This window comes from Cavia porcellus, unplaced genomic scaffold (assembly GCF_034190915.1).
Source record: "Cavia porcellus strain 051 isolate PalLab524CR breed Dunkin Hartley unplaced genomic scaffold, mCavPor4.1 scaffold_2, whole genome shotgun sequence".
Taxonomy (NCBI): Eukaryota; Metazoa; Chordata; class Mammalia; order Rodentia; family Caviidae; genus Cavia; species Cavia porcellus.
In genome coordinates, this window is record NW_026947485.1 from 15,851,191 (window position 1) to 15,861,149 (window position 9,959).

Consider the following 9,959-nt stretch of genomic DNA (forward strand, 5'->3'; position numbering starts at 1 on the left):
TTAATAATGTGCTAAACAGGAAAGGCAGAAAGAAGACAGTAAAAGAAAAGGAAATAAGAAAAGGAGGAAAGGAAGAAGGCTGGCATTCTAGAAGGCTGAGACACAAGTTTAAGTCAAGCTTGGGCAACTTAGCAACTTAGTGAGATCCTGTCTCAAAATACAAAATTAAAGAGAGGTGGGCTGGAGACATAGCTCAGTGTGAAGGTTCTAGGTTCAATCCTCAGTCCTGGGGGGAAAAAAAGAAAAGAGTGGAAGGAAGGAAGGAAGGAAAGAAGGAAGGGAGAGGAGTGAGGAGAGATTCGTTGCTCAGCATGTCAATTAATTTTAAATATCAACTTGACTGGATTAAGGGATTCCTGGTGAGCTGATTGGAACATAAGGGTGTGATATCATCGGTGAATTAATTTACTGTCCTGCGCAGCTGCTTGTGGTGTAAGGCGGGCCATTGGAGAAGGCAGTCACTGGCCCTGATTTGGGAAGGTTTATCTCTTGTGGGCACCTTGCCCTGTAACCTGCTTCCTATGTGCTATGAAGCAAATAGCTGCGATCCACAACTTCTTTCTACTGTAACGTTCTGCCTCATCTCAGACCCACAGCAATGGAACCAGCTAACCAGGGACTGAACTCTGCAAAACCAGAAGCCACTGCAAACTTTTCCTCCTTTAAATTGCGTAAGTCAGTGAGAGCCATGAGAAAGCTGACTAATACAGACACTATTGCAAGTATCTAGCACAAACTCCTGCTAAAATTGTTAATGAAAAGAACTAGAACTTATATTGTCTTCCATAATGAACTTCAGTTCTGGAAACCAAATAGCTGTCGTGGGGAACTTTGTTTGATTTTGTTTTGTTTTATTTTTAATTATATGAAAGAAACCATAGAATTGGGAAACTACCATTTATCAATCTCTTACGTAAAAAAAAAACATGATTAGGAGACAATCTTACTGAATTCAGATGATGAGAGGGTCTTTGTACTTTTCTATGTCTTTATATGTTTGAAATTTTCTGTAATGAGTTTTTAAACATAAATGACTGGCTCAGCCCACACTTTCTATGAAACAGTGCCTAGGGCAGGTACACATGCTACCATCTTATTGGAGGTGGGAAGGTGGCACTGTGAAGTCCCAGAATAGCAATAATGAGGGGAATGGAGAGAGGCAGGGACAGAGGAAGCTGACACCTGGTGATGTGTTTACAAGCTTGTTCTAGCTTCACACTGCACACAGGGAATTGCCTAGCGCCACGAAATCTCCAAAGGCTGTTAGAAGCCGCTGAGTACCAGAACCCCTTCAAGAGAGGAAAGGCCAGGCAATTTTTTTCTGGATTCTTTTTTCTGCCTCTTATTTGTCAACATTTGTTCATAATGAGGGCAAGCATGTGGAAAATAAGACTGGGGTGCAGGAGAGCAGAAATGGAAAGACAAATAATGGTCTCATGAAGTGTTTGATTTATTTATTTATTCTCACAAATTAGGATTTAAACCACTCGGTGGCTTTCTGACTTATTGGAGACATCTATTAATTTAGCTTTTTTTTTTGACTGCAACAATCATTCTGCTTGATCTTTTTGGCCTCAAGAGTAATTTATTCACGATCATTATACATTGTATACATATATCGAAAGAGCATACTCTGTACCATAAATATGTGATTAATATGCATCAAGTAAAAATTGCAAACTAAACATAAATAATTTCTTAAAGCCACCAGTCATTATTTTTTATTAACATAATCACAGTCACACAAATGGGTGCAGAAACTAAGTGCAGCAAGGTGACTTTACTATGGCATCCTACACATCTGCCTGGGCCCCTACACATCTGCCTGGCCCCTACCTGGAAACTAGGCTTGTCTATGTGTTGCAGAATAATTTTTGGCCAATAATCACAGGGCCTTCTTTCTCATGCTTTGCTTTTGAATTAATTAATAGGATATTCTTTAAAAGTTAGGTCAAGATTCAGAGCTCCTAAAAGATCAACAGAAAGGGTCTTTTGGGGGAATGTCATTGGAGAATGAAACCAAAACCTCACATATGTGCATGTTCTGTATCACTGAACTATACTCCTACCCCATCAGAAGGTTTTTCAATCAAGACCCTGTATCATCTGCTCATGATCAGACATTATCCACATTGGTTTTCAAAACCAATGTGGAAACTATGGTAAGAAAGAGAAGCAAGCATCCAAGAGCAACTCTGTAGTCATTTCCCATCACCATCTTACAGGTGAGTGACTGTCTTTTTTGCATGGGATGACTGAAAATAATGTGAACTGATTACAACTTTGCCTGTTTTTTTTTTAAAGAAGGTAAAAGTAAACATAACAAAACAGATCATAAGGAAACAATTTTTTTTTTGTCTTTTTCATTTTTTATCGGTACCAGGGATTGAACTCACGACTGCCTGCTTGCAAGGCAGGCACTTATGCCACTGAGCTAAATCCCCAGCCCCAAGGAAACAATTTTAAGAAACACGGATTTCAAAGCAAGTCCACCGGAGATCTTCACTGTCTGTCTTATTGTCTCAAATTTTCCTCCAAATAGTTGTCCCCATCTTCACACACACTGAATACATATTGAACATTATAGAAATAATCTAATCATAACAGGATGATGAAGGCTTTTTAGGTCTTCAAGACCTGACATTGGAGAAATCAATAATGACTGCCATAATGTCTCTCATTCTCTTCATAGTAGCTGTCCTTATCTTTACGTATGCTGAAATTGAACATAAGAGACTAGACTAATATCACTCTGAACAGTGAATAATAGTATTGCTAGATTTTATATCATAATGCTACAGAATTAGCATTGGGTATCTTAGTGTCTCTTCTTCAGAGTATCTGTTCATTATATCGTGCATTATATAATCTGTTCCCATAAACTGTTTAGAAATTCTCCCCATGTATGAACCTCTACATGTATATCTATCCTTTCTGTATTATAGGGAAAAACAGATCAAAACAAGACAACAAAACAAATTCCTAGAAAAGCATGAACTGAAATAGATATATAAAACTATGATATTAGGTGATCTACAGTAGTTACTATGCTTTCTCTTGTTATTTTTCAATAAAATTGTCCACATCATCAGGCTTAGTATAGTTAAGCATAGTATTGCATAGCTATTTTTATAAAAACACAACTTTGGAGACATTGTAGGACTTCAAAAGCAGTTAATAATCAAACCGGAATGGGTATCTTATTACATCTTGTCATCTTCAGAGTAGTTGCCTCTACTCTTAAACTTGATACTATCAAGCATATCAAATTTGAATAAAATCAGTCAAGGCAAAACTGCGGTCTAACAAACCAGTTTCAAATAAGATCAGTCATAGTAAGGCAGTGTAAGTAATACAGGGTTTCAGTTTAATAGGAAATTAAGGATAGTTACGGTGGTATAGCCTGCTATTTTGGGCCCTCAAATCTAGTATTTGGGCCTGCTATATCTGTGCCCTCAAATCTAGTATGAGTAGACAGACCGGAACAAAATAAAATCAAACTAAACAGAGCGATAAGACTACTGTGGCTTTTAAATCCTGATACACTATTAAAATGTCCTCTGCCTTCCTTTTTTAGGCAATTCCTCACCTTTCCCTTTCTCGGGATGCTTTGTATATTTTGGGTGCCACTAGCTCCTTTAGTTTTTAGATTAGGGGGGCAACCCATTATCTATCTGAGTGGGCTGAACCTTTTTATCCCTGAGCTTGATCTTGAGCTGTATTCCTTTACTTACTAAAGTCACAGGTTTTCCTTCCTTCTAGCTGTGTAGTTCTATACTACACAAAAGTGTCATAACTTTCCAGCCTATCTGCAGCTGCTAGACAAGTTTTCCCTATATTTTTCTGGTTGCCTGTTACACAGAGCATCGTTTTCTCATCCTTGACTTTCAGTTTATTAACCCTCTTTCAGGTTGAGTATATTTCCTATTCAAAGCATCTCGATGGATCCTGCCCCTAATTTACTCTGCCTGTGTTTCTTGTTGTTAGTGTATCAGGGTATCTATATTAGAGATTACAGACCACCTTCTCTGCCTCATCTCTGCTATTCTATTTTTCTGCTATTATTTGTCTACTTTTCTCCTTCATTCCACTGTCTGCCCTGTTCAATGAGGCCTCTCTGCCACTCTTGCTGGAATCCTGGTATTTTTTTTTCTATCTCTCTGGAATGTCCTTCAGTATTTTTTGTAGGGTTGGATTGGTGACCATGAACTCCCACAGTTCCTCTTTGTCTTTCTCCATTAATTTTGAGAGAGAGTTTTTTCAAGGTACATCAATCTGGGTTGGAGGTTAGTTTCTTTCAGGGCTTGGACTACTTCCCCCTAGGTTCTCCTCTATTTGATAGTTTGTGTTGATAAATCTGTCGTTATTTTGATGATTTTTCCTTTGTAGGTGATCTGCTTCTTTTCTCTGACCACTTTTAAAATTCTGTTCTTGTCATGGATTTCTGGGATCTTGATTATTATATGTCTGGGTGTATATCTGTTTTGGTCTTAGTTGGTTGGAGTTCTGTATGCCTCATTTATCTGGATATCCTTTCTTTTTCCTATGCTTGGAAAGTTTTCTTTAATTATTTCTGTGAATAACCTTTGTAATTCATTTGTGGTTACTCTTGCTTCTTCACTCACGTTTTTTATTCTTAAATTATAGACCCTCTTGTCATCTTCTAGCCTTTGAATTGTTACTTCTGGTCCCTTGTTTTTTTTTTTTTGTTTTTGTTTTTGTTTTTTTACTGGTACCAGAGATCGAACTCATGACTGTGCACTTGCAAGGCAGGCGCTTATGCCACTGAGTTAAATTCCCAGCCCCTAACATTTCTCTCTCTTGTCTTTTTTTTTTTTTTTTTTTTTGTGGTACCAGGGATCAAACTCATGACCTCGACCTTGCCAGGCAGGCACTTACGCCGCTGAGCTAAATCCCCAGGCCTCTTTGTTATTTTTAATAGGTCTTTTCTTTCACAATCACACACCGTAAATCTCTTCAAGTTTCTAAAGGCTAACTTTAGTTTCTGTCAAGGCATTTTGCCAGCTTTCAATGGAGTTTTTAATTCCCTGGTAATCTCTCTGGACCTGTTTCATATATTCTAGATTTTGTTTATATTCTTCACCAAAGGTTTCTCTTCCTTTTCTGGGTTCCTCCATTCTTCCAGCTGCATCTTCTGGAGAGGGGCTTAACATTTCTTTTATTAATCTTTTCATACCTTTCCTCACTTGGCTTAGAATTTGTTTTAAGTTTGTCTATGAGGTCACGAAGGTATTTCTTTATGTCCACTGATGTTGTAGCTAATATTGCATGATTGCTAATATTGCTAATATTGCATGATTGCACTGGTTCTCTTCTGTATTTACCTCTCCTGGGTTTATTTTCCCAGGGTCAGTGGCTGGAGGTTTTTTCTTATTTCTTTCTCTTGTCATGTTTCTGGTTTCTTTCAGACAGGTGTGTGGTGAAGGTCTCAGGCCTTTTCCATATTGCTTACAATTTTTTTGAAGCTTGCTGGTTGGGGGCTTGCTGCCCTCTCCAGTTTGCTGTTATCTGAGGTGCACACAGGGACTGTGGGCTGGCCCCTCTCCTTTGAGCCAGTCAACCAGCAAGTGCCTTCAGCAACTTAGGCTGTACTGCGGTGAATGTCACAGGGTCAGGACAGTTTCGTCCCTGGCTATTGGCTCCCGACCAGGGGCATGACTCAGCCCAAGCTGATCCCACCAGTCCGCTCTGGGCCAGGGGTGGCTGACTGACATGACCTGCGGCTCCAGGCTCTGCCCCACTCCAAGATGTCTTCCAGCTGGCCTCACCCACTGTGGGACCCAATTTCCAGCGCTCATCGAGAATTAATGCAGTTCTCCACCTTGGCTCTACTCTACACTGCACCACGTCCTCCCACCAAGGACCCCAGACTTACCAACTCCCCTTATCTGCGGCTGTGGCTTCAACGTGACCTTGAATCATCCCACCCCATGGTGCTCCCAGCACAGTGCAGGACAGGTCCCCCTGAGTGTGTCTGGCTCCAGCCCTCCACTCCCATTTTTCCTTCCTCTTCCTATTTTTCTTTTTCCTTCAGTTTCCTTCTGGGGTCATGAGAATCTCTCTCCACTTGTCCGGCCCTCACCATGTTGTCAAATTCCAGTGTCTGAGCTGTTTTTCCTAGAGAGGCTCTCCACCCAGCTAACTAGCAAGCCGCCATCTTCTTGTCTCCCTACTTTGCCTGTCTTATCTGGCACACTGAGAATCGTGATTTTCCCATTCTTTTTTAGGAATATAATAAAGTAGCAAATGGAAAAACAGTGCGTGGGGACAAATCACAAAGATACCCTTCACACCACCTCAGTGCTTCTGAGTGAAGGCACCACTAGAGAGGTGGGATGCAGACAGTGGATTCACACAAGTGCAGGTGGAAAGGGAGAAGTCAGCCCGTTGGGCCTTGGTACTGGGGAATGGAAGGGATGCGTGCCAAGGGTCAGCTGGCCCTGGCTCCTACCCCTCATCTTGTCTCATTGATGCCAAGTGTACATTCACCCACCTGACCCTAATTACTTAGGAGGTAGGGGACACGCGGTAGGGTGACTAGGCTTGAGTCACATGCCTTTGCTTACTGATGCAGGCTAGAAGTGGAGACTCAGCTCCCTGTTGGGCCCCACTGACACTGGGCAGCACAAGGGGGCAGAATTCAAGAGGATCCCAATCACAGCTTGACAAACCCTGTGTCTGAACACCTCATCAAGTCTCTTCCCAGTACAGGCTCAGCTCACTGCTAACATTTGGTCACCCTATCCTGTCAGGGAATCAGAGCCTGTCTGTTTCTGCAGGTAGAGAGCAGAATATCAGCCTCCCCTCTTGCCAACCATCACCACCTGAGAGGGAATCAGACTGTTGCTGCCTGCTTTCAGGACTTGGGGGAAATCAGGCCCTGAGTAGCCCTACTGAAACCTGGAGGGTAAGGAGCAGTTTTTCTTCAGGTTTCTAGCTAGAGAAAGACAGATACTGCCGAAATGTCTTGATGGGGCGGGGATGGGGGGCATGAACAGTCTTGTCTTAGACATTTTGTGTGTATTTGTTGACAGTTTCAAATTGGAAGCTTCGCAGGGCCCCATCTAGGATGTGTGGGAGGCATAAGGAAATTCAGAACACTCGGGCCTTCTAACGTCTCAGGTCCCCCTGTTGCCAGCAGTCTACTTACATTCAACCTTCAGGCTTCCCATGCTTGCTCCTTGTCACACACAGGATACTTTATTTCTAAGACGGAGGAGGATCTAGGAAGAACAAGACTGCTTCAAGTTTCCCAGCACCAGATGTCCTCTTTGTAAACATTGCAATGGGGGAAATGCAAAGAAGAAAGGACCTGTTGAGGTTTCTTCCAACATGAAATCAGAAACTGATCCGAAATCTGACGATCAAAAGCAATGTGTATTAATTTCCAAAACTGAGGCAAGCTGATCAAGAAATAAATGTGGTTGTACAAAGCTCTATGTACTATGACACTCAACTTCAAAATGCTTTTAGATGCACTCTTAGTAACTCAACCACTGTCAACACAAAATGAAAGAATTTCTACATTGAGAATATTTGTCACAAAAGAAAGCTCAGCACTATCAGATAGGACAGTTCATGCTGTGTGTATTAAAATTTTTATTTTTATTTTTGTTTACCTAATTCTTGAGGTGGGCATCTCACACTACTGCTCAGGTGGTCTCACACTCACACACTCAGCTCCTCAAATATCTCAGAATGAAAGCACATCACATTTCACACGCAGCTCAAATTTTGATTTTAGGAATAACTTTTAAATATATTACTATCTTTCAACTTTTCGCTGGCTTTATTAGGAGCTTGTCATAATTTTCTCTTAATTTTTATTAACACATAAAGTGTTATTAACACATCGGTGAACTATATGCTTTGATCAAATAATTTTATTAACAAGTAAATATCATTTTACATGGCAGTGAAATATATGCTTTAATCAGATGCATTTATAATTGTATCTTTATCTTGACTGAAACTTTTAGTACAGGTCTGTCATCCAGAAAATTATACAGACATTCTTCATTTGACCAAGGTCCATTTCTATTGCTAGATGGTTAAATAAATTGGTCACTAAATGAGGAACTCTATTTAGTAGTACATTACTGTTGGGGGCCAAGCTAATATGATAGATTAGGGCAGGCCAAACTGTAGGCCCCACAGTGAAGAGGCAGATGTTGACTTGCTTCAGGAATAGGGAGGATCGGGGTCTTGACCTAACCTAATCTTGTAAATGAGCAGACAGCGAACGGCTTAAATAAAAGAGACAGTAATATGATTTGGGGGCTCCAGGAAGGTCAGAACTCTCAGGAGTACTGACTCTCTGGGAGTAAAGGCTGTCTGGAAGTTGAGACACAGATCTTCCCCAGACAGCCCGTATTTATTGCACAGATTTGGCGGGTACAGGAAGAGGAAGGTAAAATGAACAAAGCCTGTGAAAATGACCAGGGCCCTGCGAAACAAAGGCAGTCAGTTTTGCCAGTCAAGAGAACTGTCTGATCTCTAAGGTCGGCAGCTTTACTGGTCTGGAATAATGGGTGTCACCAGCCCATGTCCTTAGATGCCTCAGCTGAGGCGTTATCTTGACTTCAGAGCACCATGCGTATGACATATACTTCATATGCAGGAAGGAAGGAAGGAAGGATATACATAACACAGCCAGGGGTCTCAGCATCCAGCAATTTAACCCTATACAACCGGTTTCCAACAGGGAAGTTCTGATGGAAGGCTGCAGGCTTTCTGGCTAAGTGGGATGTAATTCTGTAATCCTGAAACCCCATCTCTCCTGAGGCAATTATAACACCTGCCATGGACCATACAAAGAAAGCAAGTACCCAAGTGTGGGGAAGGCTCTTCACTTGTTCCTTTATGATCATCCTCATTCTACTACCTCACGGTTACTGCAGTGCTCTTCCACAAAAAATATACAACCCCTCCCACTGTGCTTCTCACTGGCTAATGAAAGTGGGCCAGCCAAAGGGTACTGTCCAGTCTGAGACACTGACCTCCAGCCCGCCGCAAACCTGCAAATTTCTCTTGGTCTTTCTTCATCCCTTGCCACACCACCCCGAGCAGGCAACCAAGAGTCTGATCATCCTCCAGTATTTGACAACATTCAGAACAAAGAAATGGTCAAAGAAAATCCAGTAAGATATTACAACTTTTCAAAAAACAATTGAAACAGATTTATGGAAGCAGTCAGGGATGCTGAACTGAATTCCGTAATAGATGTTTTTTAAAAAGATACTATATAGGTACTAAATTACACTGTGGAGAATCAGCCACAGAGAAGAAATCAATTGCATCTGTATGATAAAATTCATTTGCATTTCTATAGAGAAGAAAAATTTGCATTTTACTATAGGTAAATTTTCTATAACTCTTTGAGTTGTAAAATAGCTCAGTCAAGGACAGTCCAAAGTACAGATCCCAACAGAATCAGATAACTTTGAAGGATAAATCAGACAATGTCAGACATTCCATTGAAAAGATGCCCAGTAATCATGTCTATTTCAAAATCTTTCTCAGTTTTTCCCGACACAGTTTCTAGAAGGACATCAAGGAGAAACCTGGGAGGATCTTTCCGATTAAATGAAAATTTACACTGAAGTATTTAGATTTAATAGGAATCATCAAGGGACATCAGAAAATTATTTTCTTAGACTCTGTGACAAACATAAACCTTTTGATCATTAAGCAAAAGATCAAATTGGAAGGTAGAAGGAAGGAAGAAAGGAAGGAAACAAAAAAATTAATAAATTCTGTTCTTAGACCTTATTTATCTCTTTTTTTTTTTTTTTTTTTTTTTTTTTTTTTTTTTTTTTGAGACAGACTCTCACTGTGTAGCTCAGGTTGGCCTTGATTTCACTACGTAACCTAGACTAGCCTCCAACCTGTGGTGATCTGCCTGCCTCTGCCTTCCAAGTACAGAGATTATAGGCACG